This window comes from Python bivittatus, unplaced genomic scaffold (genome assembly GCF_059951505.1).
Source record: "Python bivittatus isolate LINGU-HERP-01145 unplaced genomic scaffold, Pbiv_v1 ctg000840_np1212, whole genome shotgun sequence".
NCBI lineage: Eukaryota > Metazoa > Chordata > Lepidosauria > Squamata > Pythonidae > Python > Python bivittatus.
In genome coordinates, this window is record NW_028277113.1 from 24143566 (window position 1) to 24160354 (window position 16789).

General features: G+C 33.7%; 1 protein-coding gene across 4 annotated transcripts in view; it reads right to left on the bottom strand.

The window, feature by feature from the left end:
* Nucleotides 1–16789, bottom strand: part of TSHZ1 (teashirt zinc finger homeobox 1) — a 78228-nt gene that overhangs the window by 12208 nt on the left and 49231 nt on the right. Inside the window, exons 1-2 of one of the 4 annotated variants that reach the window (XM_025164332.2) lie at nt 15446–16787; nt 14441–14525 (exon numbers count right to left, since the gene is read on the bottom strand). The exons of the other annotated variants lie outside the window; for them this stretch is intronic. The gene's annotated coding sequence lies outside the window, so the exon portion shown is untranslated. Of the gene's footprint in view, nt 1–14440; nt 14526–15445; nt 16788–16789 lie in introns of those variants that run through there. 4 annotated transcript variants of the gene reach the window in all.

Here is a 16789-nt window from a genome sequence, read left to right on the forward strand (position 1 = left end):
TTATATTTGAGTATACATTGACACACACTTGCATTTGGGTATACACGGTTGACTGATCAGTGGTCATATTTATACCTGCACAACCCAGCAAGCAAGTTCAGACCTTAGGATCAGAACACTCTGCATTATCATGGGCTATCAGCAGTATGTATTTTAGAGGGCTTTTACAATGTACTGTCTATAAAAATCACGCTACAAAACCTTTTAGGTTTAGTACCTCATGCTGAATGCATATGATTCTAATATTGCAACAGCATATGAGCTAAGCATATTTGAGTCTTTTCAGCAACACTCAGTATAAACTTCACTGCAACAAAAAGACTGCAGTTCTACAGACAGTGAAACTTAATTCTGATTTAACATGTATCAGACTACATTTCACATTTTACAGATTTATAAACAAGAATAGACACTTCTGCTCTGTCAAGAATTTTTTATCATCTGTAATGCAAGCAATGCAAAGAGAAAGAATTCATATCACTGATTTCCTGAGCAATATTTTGTCTACAGATATTTGCATAAACTGTTTCTTTCTTGGAATCTATAAAGAATATCAAACAATACCATGGACAGAGTGTTCATCTCTCAGCCGGCCTTGTAAAATATTATCCTTTCCTTTTGTAATTAACTGCACTTTTTTCTGAACTATTATTAGTTTCAAGATAAACCATTTTTTCTTAATAGAAATATGTTCTTCATTATTAAAAAAAATGCACCAAGAAATACAAGTTTGATGCTCACTAACAAAAGGGAAAAACAAGTCAGGCCTTGAGACTGACATTCTGTTGTTTTAATCTCTTTCCATTTTAGAAAAACATTTTATTTAGATTAATACTGTAAACATTGTTAAAATCTGAAAACTTTGTATTTTCCAGTGACAAAAATATATAGTGAAATTGATTACTTGACTTTTACTATAAAGATATTATAAAGTATAAGGGATTAAACTGTTAATGGTATTTTTTATCCTTGTTTGAGAAGCACTTTTCCTGTCAATTAAATTTATTATACAACTTTGCTATACTATAGCAATGCAGAGATGCAAGACCCAAACACACAGACTAACTAGTATTATAATTCAATTTGTCATGATAAAAATCACCAAAATTTACTTCAATTTCACTATATATTTTTGTCACTGGAAAATACAAAGTTTTCAGATTTTAACAATGTTTACAGCAATAATATTAACAAAAATAATATCCAGTGTTTCTTAAGGTCACTGTTGTTTTTTTTTAATCCAAAAAGAGAAAATGTAGAAAAATATATTTAGACGTTTTTAGAATCTACTCAAATGAGCATTTTAACATTTTGTCTTACAATTACATGAAGCCAACTACTACAGTATTATATATCAAATAAAAGATAGGTTTGCATTTAATTGCTAGCATATGAAAGCATCAAGGAGGTCAACTAATAATTTAATACTGTGATGAAACATTTTCCACTGAATGTTTTTCCTCGGTTCCTGTGTTTCAATAGATTTTTTTTAAAAGCTTGATATGCATCTGTGATCAATAATCACAGAGAACATATTTAGATTCATTCTGATTTTTAAATGCCTAAAAATATAGTCACACTACAATCTATATTACAGTGTATAATAAAACTAAGACCCTCTGTTTCTCCAAATTTTCACAAGAGAGAAATCCTACAAATTACAGCTATAGAACAAAACTAACTAGAGACTGAGGATATCTGTTTTTATTTTTCTATTATTACGTCATGTTAAAAATCTTTGTCTATATAATATGCCTTCTGGATGCCAATATCTCCCCACAGATCTACTGTCATCTTTGAACAACATTAAAATGTGTGCATTCCAATGTAAGCCAACATGAAGCACTATATACTGTATTGTTACCGGTACAGCACATTTGGGTTTGCTTCAGTAAAAGGATAGTATACTGTAAATAAGTCATTTCTTTGTCTGAAAAGCCAAAGCATACTGGTTAAATAATGATAATGCACCGTGTATGTTGGAGAATTCAAATTGTCTGACAAAATATATTAAATGCATTACCATTGTTTCTTAGTCAGTTTTACAAACAAACACACGTGCCATGTTATTCTCTACATATATTCATTCCATTTATTTATATAAAATGTATTTCCCACAATTGTGAATGTGGGAATATAAAAAAATGGGCACAAGAGTACCCATAACCACTAAAATGATTGGCATAATTAAGATGGACTTCAATAGTTGCAGATTCCATTTGTTTTTAACTGTGCTCGATATAATTACATTACTTCAGTATTATAACTAAGCCTCTACTTACAAATGCTTTTGTTACATACTCGTTGCAATCCAGCTGAAGCTCACCCAGACTCTTAAGGCATTTACAAATAGGAGCATTCCATTTTCAGCAGTATTAATTCTCACTGGTAAACAGTTGACGCAGAAACTGCAGTTGCATGAGAAAAGCACCAGGTCCTGACGAATCAACTTATTATCTTTGGTGAAGGAGGATTTTTAATATTACATACATACATACATAAGCATATACTGTAATTATTTATCACCATACAATATTTATCAACATCCTTTCCTATGGAATTCAGAGAAATCACTAATATACCCTGTGGTCAACTAACTTTGAGGTTGAAAGCCACTTAAAGACCACAAAAAGTATACTGCTTGTGTAAAAAGTATGGCTATTTTTCTGTTGCTCTGAATATAAGAAAACCACATTAAGAAAATCCTTCTAGGAGAGTACAGTACATCAATATATAGGCACACATGTAAACATATCTGTAAAACAGTTAAGACTATTCACACAAAGTCTAACATCTAAAGCTTTGTATCATCCAAGTCCTTGCAATTTAGCCCATTTAACAACATTGACCTCCAGGTTAATAAACTGGCTGAATCCCAAGCATTTCAGCTTCAAGTACTTCATGGCTGTAGATCTACCTCAGAGGAACTGATTGATGGATTTGTAGATTTAGGATGAACAAAATTAGGCAGTTCTGTAATGATTTCAAGTTAGAATTATTAATTAATTGAACAAAAAGATATTAATAAGGGTACAAATAAATAAATGGATGACTTTTCTGTATTAGTTGTATTAAGTCTATCTGTGGATATAATTTAAAGTTACTGGGCATTTCTGTCTTCTTTTCTATCCAAAGACAAAGTATCCAAAATAATCAGAATTTCTCTTCCTGGCAATTGGCTCCCAACTGAGTCATATGCCAAACAGACTCAATGAAATAAATAAGACAAGTTAATAATGACTATTTTAAATCTGATTTCAATAGGTAGAGTCTAAGTTTCAGTTCAATCCTATGATTCAGTCTGTGTGTGCACATATATAAAATCACTATAGAACAATTTCTATAATGAGGAAAAGTAGAGTACAATATAGTAGACTACCATTTTGAAAAGAAAAGGAAAAAATATGTCAAAATATAAGAACTCTCAAAGCGATGCCAGAGTTCTATAGCATCAGCAGTTTTTCTGCATAATGGACTTAATGAGAATGCTTAAATCTGAAAACTTCTCACCTCCTCCCTTTCGGTCCACCCTCTTGGTCTTTAGAATTATTAGGCAATATTTTTAAATAGTGGGACAAGCAGCTTGCACACCTGTGTAATTCTAATAGAAGAAATAGCTCTTTCTCTGTCAGATAAACCACACACTCAAACATTTCCTTTAATGTCTTGATCACCAAAGAGAGCTGCATATTAATCAGTCCACCCGCCACTCTACTCTGTCAAGAATATTCTAATTGAAAAAAAAAAACAATCATTTTCATCCCTGCCGGCAACATTAGAGCATTTAACCTGTTTCCATTACTTATACAAATTACCGTTATAAGGTAGGACAGATGTTAGAATCAAGCCACAAAATTGACTACCATGCATTCTTTATATGGAGAATAAGAAGAGAGAAAGCTGTTAGAGCATGTTATGCCGCATCAATAATGTTCCCTCTGCTACTTGATTCATTAACTTCCACCATCAACATTTCACTTTCTTTCTGTGTTCTGTCTCATCTCAAGCTTATTTCATTTGGAAGCAAATAGTCTTTTTCAGCATTTTTTTTAAAAATCAGGTGCTCTAGAGGGTCAAAGGAAAGGAAAGCGGAGGGAACAAGAGAAAGAAAACCCAACATCCTGTCAAAAATGCTATTTCTCTAACAGAGATGATAAAAGAGAAGTCAGTTAAGATGCTGGTACTCTAAGATGGCTGTCACTTTAGATAGAAGATGGCACAACTCACCTAGACAGGTGACACTCTGGTCGAGCAAAGGGTTGATACATTATTGAGAACATGAGAGATTAGGAACGACAAAGACTCTAGGCCCAGAATGCCTGGGGCTTTTTAAACAGTAAAATCAGCAGGCACATGAATTTCAGCCTCCATTTGCATTGCAGCCTCCATTTGCATCATCTCCAATTTGAAAAGAATCTCAGATAGTAGGGTTAGTTGAGACATCTATCTAAGACCTTAGAGAGCCAATATTAGAGTAGACAATACCAGGCCAATGATCTGACTCAAACTTAGGCATATCAACTAGCAATAAATTATGCAATAGAAGTTTAATTATTACAAGATTACTAGGCAGGCGCAGTGATAAAAACAGGGCCCCAAATTTTCCAGCTTGCTCCTCTGAAGCCATCTTTCAGACTCTCGTTCTAAAATAATTATGTATAGGAATACTTTGAAAAAAAAAAGGCATGCTGTCACTGAATTCAATTATGAAATTTCCACTGTTTTTGAATAATGCTGGTAGACTACAGATACCTAATGTTGCTATATCCCTTCCTTCTCCTTGCTATTCATTAAACTGTGCATAATGAAGCAGTTCAACAATAACAGCAATGCAGAAGATGTTGAACATACTATCTTTTCTTATGTATACTAACATTTCCAAAATGATGCTTTAATTGGGTATTGTTTGCTTAATTTTTAATTTTATTTTGTTCTGATTTCTATCACTACCACATACATACAATGAAAAAATTCAACAAATAATATCAAATAATGTAAATTTTACACTGCAAAATATATATGTCACTGGAGGTCTTATCTACTAAAACTTGGGGGAAAAACATATATCAAGGTACTGAAATCTAGGAAAATTGCACAGAAATTTACTCTTTTTTAAAAAAAATACAGGTCTTAATTTCTGCAACTCTAGGAAAATTTAATGTACAATACAGCTCAAAATATTAACCATGTATTTTAAAGAATACAGATAGTTCCCGGGATAAGAACACCCAGGTTACAGACAACCCATAGTTAAGAACAGAACCTATTGTAGCAAAATTCAAGTTAAACACACAATGATTTGAGTTAAATACACAATGGTTTGATTTCATTACACTGTTCCATTTATACAATAACACTGTTCTGGTTTATGTACAAATTCGACTTAAGGACAGACCTTGCGAATGGAACCCATTCTTAAACTGGGGACTACCTGTATAGTACTAAGAAGAGGCAAAGAATTTTTTAGAAATGAGTATATCCAAAAGCATTATCAATATATCAAGATCTGCTAAGTACCATACGTATATTTTTGCAAGAATGCAAAAGCTCTATTAACCACTTACAGTACGACTTTGATCCCGTCTCTGATTTCTAGCATGAACATTTGATAGGAATATTGGCACATACAGTTTGAGCACTCTGCTCAGTTTGGCAAATTCCCACTGACTAAAAGGAATCATACTCTGCTGAGAACTGAGTGAAAACAGGGTAAGGATTTTGATATTTGGCCAATTCTAAGTATTGTCCCTGAGGGAAACCATACTGATATCTCCACTGTAACTGTAGACATAGTAACTCGTTGCTTTAATTTCCTGTTTTAAAAAGCTAGCAATGAAAAAGGAAAAAGACACCGATGCCCTTTGGGTAACGCAATCTTACATGTAGCTACAGTGCAACCCCTGCAAAGAGTTCACAACTATAGTATGTGGTAAATACATTAATAAAAAGGAGGAAAGGAGATGAAAAGGAGCAAGGAGACAGATTTTTAAAACAAAAGATGAAATCTTGCTTTAGAAGACCTATCTTTGCAAAGTCTGCTACTCGTTAAATCAGTAAGAATATCTGTCAGACTTATCCTACTACACCATTTGGCTGATGTCAAACCTAAACAAACCAGATCAGAAAACCAGCCAGTGGCAGGACATAAATGAAACGAGAGAAGACCAGTCTCACTGTAACTCGCATGGTTTGCTTGCTGATTTTGGGAGGGGGGGAAGGAAGGAAATAGTGGCAATCATGACAGTCATTTGCAGTACTAATGTCCAATTCAGCCTCCTTTCATTCTCCTGATTTAGGTGGTCAGAGTAGTTTCGTAGACGACACAGGGAAGCTGTGCTGTTTAGCAGGCTGTTTAATGGGAAACTGGCAGTCTTATTTCTTTTCTAGATTTGGTTTGTCACTAGGTCTCCATTACATGCCACTCAGCTTTGATATCTTTGGACAGGACTGATCAAAAGATGTCATTTGACCTACACAGCATGGCAGAAACTTGGAGAAGTCTCATAAAGCGACACTCTGGCTGTAAATAAAATGACATTATTATTTCCTCTCTCCTATCATGTAGAAAAGCCAATTATGGTAATGCACTGCATGTCAATGAAAATACAGCAATCTTTTTGGAGCAGCTTCTGCAGGCATCCGTGTTGCAACTCTCCTTCCTGAAAAAATTTGCCCATTGGAAAGTGAAAAGGAATAGGTGAGAGATGCCTTACAGACTGTTCATAAAACCCTGGTATTTTTTACAGTTCTGGTGGTTGTTAAAAGTGTAAGAAAAACAGAGGCACAAAATCTAAACTGTTAAACTTCCAAATTATCAAATAATATAATCTTGAATAATTTATATTTCATCATTGGAATAATCACTACATGTGCTACATCCTAAAGCTTCTGAATGACAAGAAATCTGGTTTGATACCAATAAATGCTATAATGCCCACTACCTTAATTATTTATATTCCAAGAATACATGTAATGGGTTCTCTGAACTACATTACATAGAAAGCCAAATTAAAGCAACAGAACCATTATTCAGAATTTAATCTAATTTATGTTAAAGAAATGTATAACATAATGTCACAAAGTGACATATATGGAAAGTTTTAAAAAGGCAATCTACATCAAATTTTAACTATAGAAAACTATATTTTGTAAAGATGTCTTGCTTTACATTTATACACTATTTTAAATTAATATTTTCCAGTGTTTCTAAATGGTCCTACAATTTTAATTTCAAGTGGAGAAATATGGAGAGCATTCATATTTAGTATGGCATTACATACATACGTACAGTATATGCATGCAAAGGAAGCCAAGCAAAACCAGGGACTCGTAACCCCTTTTCTGTTTCCATTTTACTCAATTCCTTACATATCAATTAGGAATCACAGTTTAAAATAAATTTTAACTAATTGCTGGTCAGCTATATTCTCTTAGCATGATTATGGGTTTTCACAAAAGGATAAACCTATTATCCTTTATTAATGGGCAAGCGGCTATATGTGTGAAAAGGGTGTGTCTTGCATATACATTTTTCAGAATCTTCTCTTTCTCACCTATATTTCACATACATTTATAATCTGAAGTTTGCGTATATTGATATATTTGATAAAGCAATTTTCACATCATTCAGCCCAGATCTTGGTTAGGTATGATACGATTCTTCTTCCTGAGCGTTCCTGAGCCTTATGTCCATAAATCCTGGTTACTATTGGTAAACACATTTCTAGTATTAACATCATTATCTGTTGCGTTATTATTTCATTATTCACCTGACTCATTGAGTGTTATCCTTTTTAATCTTCCTTGCAACGTAAGGCCAAGTAAGTAATAGTGCCATCTAGTGAATTTCACGGTTACAGTTTCATGGACTTTGAATGTGGACTTCTAAAGTCCAAGTTCAACTAAACCACTTTATTTTCTCTACCAATGTCCATTAGATACCATGAGAAATATAAATACACCAAAGAGCTTGTGTCTGTACAGTGGGGTTTCTTATCCTTCTTTGGATAATCATCCTTTCTGCCATAATCATATGATAATTCTGAACCAGTCAGGCACAGCAGTGCCTAACAATGAGTTGCACAGCTTCAGTAAGTGCTCTGACTCTCCTAAGGAACAGGGTTTAAGAGCTGTTTAAATTTTTCATGGCACCATAATGTTGTTCCATAGAACCAAGCGAAATTCAAATGAAAGCTAGCTTGAGCAAACTGAGTTTGCAACGGTAGGATGGATGAACTGGGATTGCCTGGTGCTGATGCCAACCCTTTTTCTCAGAATTCTTTTTGAAGATGCTATATGGAAAACAAAAACTTAGACCTGCTTGATGTGTTATACTTTGTTATTTTTTTTTTTAGCCTAGGTTGCATTTTTTTCTATGAAACTCTAAGAAATCCACCTCTGATTACATTTAATAAAAAACATATGCTGAGGACCACAATTAACAGCAAATAGTTTACAAACTGCTTCACCATATATCTTGCTCTCAATTTATTAAGATGTACTGTTTATTTCTTTTTCATGTTATTCACTAATGTATTACAATTAAGATAATACAATGCTATAGCTAAAATCAAATATCCCATCTTCAAAGAGAGATGCAAGCAAATTTGAATAAAATCTTTGCTCAAGTATAAAAGGTAAAGGGAGAGTATTAACAAAATTGCATTCAATGTAATCAGGCACAATTAATTGCAAGCTTTAAGTGTAGGAATATATTGAAAACAAAGACTTTAAATGCTACTTATTCCAACTTGATTAATTTCAAGTCCCAGTAACATTCATTTTGCAAAGCCCAGTTTCTCCCCTTAGTTTGTTTATTTTTAAAATAAAACATTACTCTAAGGTAAAACAGGGGAAACAAAATTGGTATGAGTTGGTCTCTGCACTTAAGCCTGCTTGACTTGCCTTTTATCTTTTTGTTTCTAGAACATAACCACCAACCCTTTGCAACTACACTGTTATTTAAGCATAGCTGGAATATCTATGCCACATCTTCAGCCAGGTTATAGAGAAAATGGGCAAGAAGGTCCCCAATATTACTCAGTATGATTAGCACATTTAACCAGTTAGACCTGAAAACAAGATGAAATCAAAATATAAAAAAGAACATCCATATATGTGTTCTCACTTTTAAAAACCCTGAAGCAATTTACAATAAAATATAAACATGAAAGAATGACTCAGGAATTATTTTCAAATATAGATGTCTATTTTTTTTCTTATGCAGATCTACAGAATTATTCCAAGTTAGATGAGATGCTGACTGCTGGAAAATTTCTATCCATATATGTCTCCATATGGGTGGCAATGAAGTAAAAAATTTCTTATACATGTACTGGAGCAAATGAACACAACCTTTGTATCACTGGCCAGAATACAGCACATACATGTAAAATAGTACAGTGGGAAATTGCAGAGCTTGTATTTATAGTGAGTTAAAATTAGTTCAAATCAGATTTAATTAGAACCCTGGGCTTCTTGCCTACTAAAATGGTTAGTATTGCATAACTAAAAATAAAGCATTAGCACAGTAATAGCAGCTGCAGACAGATCACAGATATTATGTTATATACATCTGGAACCACTGATATAATTTCATTTCATTGCACATTTGGCCTCACTACTCAGTTTTCTTTTCCGTACATGCTGGGTATGGGTTTGTGCATGAAAACACATAGAAATAACATTTAATAATCACAGATAGAACTCATGCTGGAATATGGCACTGCATTTAGAAGTAACCCCAACATTTTTAATCAAACAATTTAAAAATCATTGGTATCATCAGGATACTTTATGTTTCCAGGGGATGATGTCTCCAAATTTAATGTGATGCAAGATATTGTCTTAGCTACAGCAAATGAAGTTGTATAATATGACAAAGAATGTTTGAACACAGCACAAGAGGTGTAAATCTATTGCCATAAGGACTTTCAAGCAATGTTGCATTTCATCAGCCTCATACATAGCCAAAATTAATCATTTTAACAACAAAAGCAATATTTAAATAAATTATACTTTAACTTTATACAATACTTAAAAATCTATACATATTAACTACACTGAATTAAATCTTTTCATTATGTGTAGCGATCATTCAGCGAACAGGAAACTGAATACATATTGAGAAACGTATACCGAAATACTGAAATGGTAGAAACCAACATATTGTAGGATGAAGGCAACAAATGGCATCTGAAAATACAGAGTACCTAATCCTGCTATGTTCATTATATGGTAGTGGCAGAAAATTCTATAGCTCTTCTCCTCTACCTGACACTAAAAATATAGTAATACTTTTCCTGATACCTAAAATAGCAACTAAAATGACTACCGAGTTCTACCTAATGCATGGCAGAGCTGGCCTGCCACAAAGGTTCAAGGCTGCAATCAGTGTACTGCTTACTGAGAGCAGTTGTGAAATAGTTATTTGCATAGCAATGAATAATATCTTAATGAGGCAATAGAGAGTATACAAATGTAAGTCAGTTTACTTAGTACAATAAACATGACAGAACTAACTTGAGAAAAAAAAATGATCAGGAAAAGGAGAAACCATGAAAGCTGGAACCCATACCGGCATGTTTCTTGGCTACTGTACTTCTAAGAAACATTAATGCCTCTCAACATTTAGTTTCACCCTGTACCCATCTAGGATGTTTGCCTGTATGTTTCTGCAATGCTAAACTAAATGCTTAAAATACAAATCTCGTTTGATTCATATCACTTGAATATAACAAATCATATGAGTCATACAAAAGCCTCCAACAGTTATTTCAATAATTTTGTTATGTACATAATTAATGCATAAACAAGCTGATTGAGAAATGTTAAGTGAAGTCTTATAACAACAATAACTTTTAAAATGTAAACAATAACCACCACCTAAAAAAAACAAAACAGTAAAAAAAACAAGCCCAGTGTTTTATCCAGCTTTTCCTTAAAGTTTTGACTGAATACCATTGTGACAAAGCTTATTAATTCCTATCTTTAAATCAAAACAACCAAGTTGTTTTGCCATGACAATCAATGACACCTCAAGGTGCCAAAAAAAAAAAAGCCCTAAAAAATTCTAGTTATTTTCTGAAATATGACCTACTACGTCATTTACTTTTTGAAAACCCTGAGGTCATGCAACACACTTTCTCTGTCATTTGTAAGTACATTAACTTAGTAGCCATATGACAGTGAAATTATGATAATAGGCTGCTAAAATGGGTCATGCAGACACTGCACTTCATGTTAACTTCAAATAACAGTGATAATATAGTCCAAATCAAATATGACAGTACAAATGCACATGGTTTACTTTACTCTGGGCTCTGCCAGGAACTGGGGAATGGAGGAGTGAATGAAGTGATGCTAGTAAGGGACATGGAAGTAAGAAATTTTCTGTATTTCAAGGTGAACAGTTTAATTATTTGCAGAGAATGATAGAGAACCAGCCAACTTCACACTACATTAGCCCATTTTATACAAATATATCATCTTTTGTAGTTGATATTAAAGTCTATGCATAATTATATTAAATATTTGATCCTAAAATAAACTAGATTTTCCTCCTATTCAAACTTTTCAAAATGTTATCTATAAATTAGCATATACTTATAAAAAAATTAAGTACATTTGGCCACTGTTGATAATCCAAATATATTTTAATGGAACAAAGTAGCTTGTAATACAATACCGCACATGTAAAAGTAAAAAGCACAGAAAAAATTAAAATGTGACTCAAGAAATAGTTTATTTTCCTTATTTATGCTAAATTATGAATTGTGTTAATAAAGATTAAATATATTGCATCACTTACATTACTTAGAACAAGGGTTGTCAAGCTGGGTCACAATCATCAACAAAAATTGCAAGCAATGGAGGGGGAGGGGTCACAATTTTTAAAACAATTTGAACAGGGTTGCACAGGCACAGTGTCAGCACTCAAACTGTTCTGGGTTTTGCTCCCTTTTTGTCCACTCAAGCCACATGCAGGCTTGTCCAGGCAAAATAGCAGGAGTTTTTAAGAGTATTCCAGCTTTGCTTCTGGCAGGCAAAGTGGGAATGCAGGAAAAACTCACTCTGAGTTTTGCTCACTTTGCCTCTGCAACCCACAATAGGTCATTGCAATACTGCAAAGTTTGAGAAGCCCTGTGATAAACAGGTTAACATTTAGTTATTCAGATTAAGTGGTATATTTATTTGTTGCCAAATCCTAACACCAATGTGATCATTAGTTTTATTCATGTCAGGTGATCATATAAATTCATGTATTCTATTAGGTATTTGAGATACCATAATATTTGAGAATTACTGACTCAAAAAGATTTTCAAGAACTCATCTCTCCAGAAATACTAAGATGTTGGACACGACAGTGAACAGAGGAAAGAAAAATAATTCTTATTTAACAAATTAAGATTTCAGCAATTATAGCGTCTCAACTTAAAATGATGTCCAGGCTTTTAGTCCACAAAAGACAAAACAAAGATCTGAGAATCAGATGCATAAAAGCTGATTAGAGATCAGATACGGGAGCTAATGGTAAGAAATTATGACTGTTGAGTTACCAGGAATCTACATGTCTTTCTTCTTGAATCAACTCATACTCTAAATCCTGTTGCTGAACGCTCCAGAGAGTCATGGATTCGTTCATTCCATTTTCATACACAAAAGTGATACTGTAACACTAACTAGTATCTTAGACTACAAGACAACTTAAATTGATAGAATTGGCAGATTTTCATAAAAGCACTTTCCAAAAAGGAACTGAAATCCATGAAAGAAGGCAAACCTCATAGCAGCTTCACTAATTCCAGAAAACTGGTAGGAAAGAAGCCTTGTGATACTGTATTGCCCCTTGTGAAGGAATATCATCATGAAAGGTAAAGAAAAGGACTTCGGATCTTATGACAAAAGGAAAGCAAATAGAAAAGACAAATGTTTCAATAATTATTTCGATGAATGGCCAGCTAGTCTTGTCTTCCTCCAGGATGCTATAAACTCTAAGAGACTAATGCAGAGCTTGGTTTTCAGTTCTTCTTTTCCAACTGATACTAAATATTCCATGGCTACCCTACATCTGCAAATTTCAAGATTTATTTAATTATTCTGACATTTCCTTCTTTCTCGTTTCTGCTCTTCACTATTTAAGAAAGTAACAAAAGCAATTCAGTTCCACCAATAAAGATGTATATACAGTATTCTAATTATATATACACACACACATTCCTTATTATTACCAATCACACAAATATGAAGGAGCCCAGATTACTTCAGTCAGGTTTCTTACGGGATTATTTCATCAAGGCTACCAGAGAAAAAATCAAAATTAAGAAAATAACTAGAATTCAAAACTGTCAAATCTGAAAGTTTCAGAATGACAGAACTATAAAGTGTTGTAAATTCACAAGCTGCAATGTTGTAGCTTCGTCCTTTATAACGTGTCCTTTATACTGTGTCCTTTATAACCACATGTAAATTACAATAGTAACACAGAACTAAAAATTATCCATTAACTATGCCCCTTAAATTTATGACATATTTCTGATATAGTCTAGGTGACTCAATACTTTTCTTAACTCCTCATTCCTCAATACTTTTCCTCATTCATCAGAGTATATCTGTTTAGTGTCAGTGATATAATAAAGTAATTTTTAAAACATTTCCTTCCACTTGCTATTCTACAGCTGGAACTTTTTTTTAAAAAAAAAAGATAACTTCCCAGCATTAGTAATTTAGGAAAACAAAAACAAATTGTGAGATATGATGTCACCCTCCCCAAAAGAACACTCTTTGATTTTTGTCTTTATTCTGACTCAAAATGAAATGTCAATCTCTAAATTTCATGATTAATGAAAACAGAGGTACAGATATTCCTCCTTTAGCAACTGCTTTGGAGAGCAACCTTTCGCAGTTACAAAGGTGATGAAAAAGTAACTTTATGACCAATGCCCACATTTACAACCTTCACATTGTCTCTCTCTCAGTCACCGGTTTGCCATTACAGTCAGTTAGTATGCACTGTCCTATGCCTGACCCGTTTTCTTTTCTCCCCCTTGCAGAGCAGAGTGATTGCCTAAACAAGCAATCTCTTCCTGAACTGCTTTTCTCCACACCATAGCACATCCCTAAAAAATGCTAAAAACAAGTTAACAAGCTCAGCTCTGTGGCCTTAATTCCTTGATTAGAAGGTTGGGCCCCTAGCCGCTGCTGCCTGAAATTGACAAGACCTTAATCAGTTTCACATTAAAGGCTTTTCTTTGTGCCCTAAGAGGCACTAGCACATTCCTTTTGGTGTGTATTCCACTGTGTGCATGTCTATTCTCTTGTAATCCCTTCCTCTCCAATGAATGTAAATACAAACATCAATTCTCTTCTTGCTAATTATCCCAGCACCAGAGTGAGCATTCAAAAGGGCGGGGGAGTGGGGAAAAGGGCTATAAAATTTACCCTTTTACTGGGGTTCCTCATGAGTCAAGTTTCCCCAATGTTTGGTCTTACCAAACCAGCTGCTTGAGGTCCTATCTTTCTGACACTGTAAAGCAAAGGAAAGGTGAAGTAAAATCATAAGCACAGTAGCAGTCACGTGATTTTTCATTTAGCAACTACTTCACTTAAAGATGGAGTTGCCAGTCCCCATTACAGTTGCTAGATGAGGATTACCTGTATCCTGAGGTTTAATTAGAAGACTGAAGGTAATAAATGTGTGGCATTAGTCTAGATTATTGTAATTCATATGATACAAAAATGCATAATTTCTTCCAGATACATATAATTTGCATGTACTTTATGAGTTGTTGGAAAACATGAACAAGTCTTGTTCATGAAAACAAGCGTAACATACATTTAACTGTACAAAAATATTTTGCTTACTTATATTACTGCTCATATACCAATAATCTTGGTATATGAAAGCCTAACACATGCGTACACATAGTTTGGTAAGAGAGAATTTAGCAACTGTTTTAACAAATTGTTTGATAGATAAAAATCCAAGATTGCATATAATACAGTTGGTTTTATTAATTTATCTATAAAATATTTCTGTGTCAAATTGTTCATATTTAGTAAAAAAACATTACAGTTATAAGAATTAAACAGTAATCAGGAAACTCAGGAAATGCTAAAAATATGTGGCTATGCAAATTGCCTTGCCCTATTCTGAGTTATATCTCACCATTTTTTCCTGAGAAAGTCCTCTGACACTTAGAAAAACCTTTTATGTATCGTTCAAGGAGTTGTGGAGGAGAGGAGAGGAAAAGAAATGATCTCCAACTAGATAGAATATTTTTGCTAGATACTCCAGTACTCCAGAATTTTATTTTAAAGATGCCCCCACCAAAACTCCCTTTCATGTTACATCAAGTGTCAATCTCTAAACGTGTTCATCTTTAAATAATCCCAGTACAAATAAAAGTGTTAACACTACCGCTAAATCTTTAAAAAGCATATTACCTTTCATGGAAGAGTTGGATTCAAATCTCACTTCAGCTATGGACTCAGCAGTGGATCTTAGGCTGCTCACCAACCTAGTTTCTAGTTGCCACAGAAAAAGGCAGCAAGACCAGGTTTCAACAGCTCCTGTCAAATTTCAGGAGGCTAGCCAGTTGGAAACATTTTATAGAGCAAAGTGGGTCAGCACACGCTTCAAGCAGATTAAAATCAGTATGTTAACAATTTTCAGGGTGTTTTCTTTTTGCATGTGATTTCATAAAACAGCATACATTTTGCATATAAGGTAACAGGATTTTTTACAGTGCCTTTTCTATGACTGCACACTTTAATCATTTAATTATATTAATATAAAGACCTTTAGTTGGCCACAAAGACACTACAATTACTTAGGTAGCATATTTTGCTTTGAAATGACCAGGAGCCAATGACTGACTGATTGATTGACAGACGGACAAACATGCATGCTAATAGGGACATTACAGTGCAGCCCCTCTAAAAGTATCTATACTTATTTTTTTGCTGTGGCCTCACCCATATCTCTTTCAAGATATTCCCTCTTTTTTAATGCCTCTGATGGGGCCTCAGGCTTCCTAAAGTTATCCATTTCTAATTTAATCTGTGAAACATCTGGAATATGTGGAGATGCTAAATGAGAGTGAACTGTGCACATTTTGTACTGTAGGAGTAAGGTCCATAACTCTGGTGCAACGTCACCCTCAGTAAATATTCAGGAAGTTTAATTAAATACTACAAATACTATTAAATCCAAATAATACTACAAATTGTATGTAGTTATAATGTTCTGTGCATAGCTATGAAACAGTGTGTGGTGGAGTAAGTTAACATGCTGCACTGACACCACAAAGACCCAGGTTCAAGTGCACCCTCATCCATGGCAGCTCACTGGATATTAGGCCAGTCATAATCATATGGGGATTGTTGTAGGGGAAAATGAAAAAGGGGAGTATTAGGTACAACGCCAGCAGCTCCTGAACAAAAGGCAGATATAAATCTAGAAAATAAATGCTACACATTATACTTTTAAAAAATATTTTTGATTGAATTCAAAGAACGGACATAATACTTTTTAAATGGTTTCATAATTTTTTAAAAATAATAATTTTAAAAGCTGTACAAAATATTTTAAAAGCTCACAGGGTTTATCATGTCTCCTAAGTGATATCATGGATTAAACTTCTTTTCCTATTCAAATCTTATTACATTCAATTGTTAATTTGCTGTCTTAAGTAAGTTACATTTTTGTTCTTTGTAAGTTGTCATCAGATTGAGGTTAGCTAATTAATGAACTCTTAGACAATTAATGTAATGGCTTTTTAAAATTTT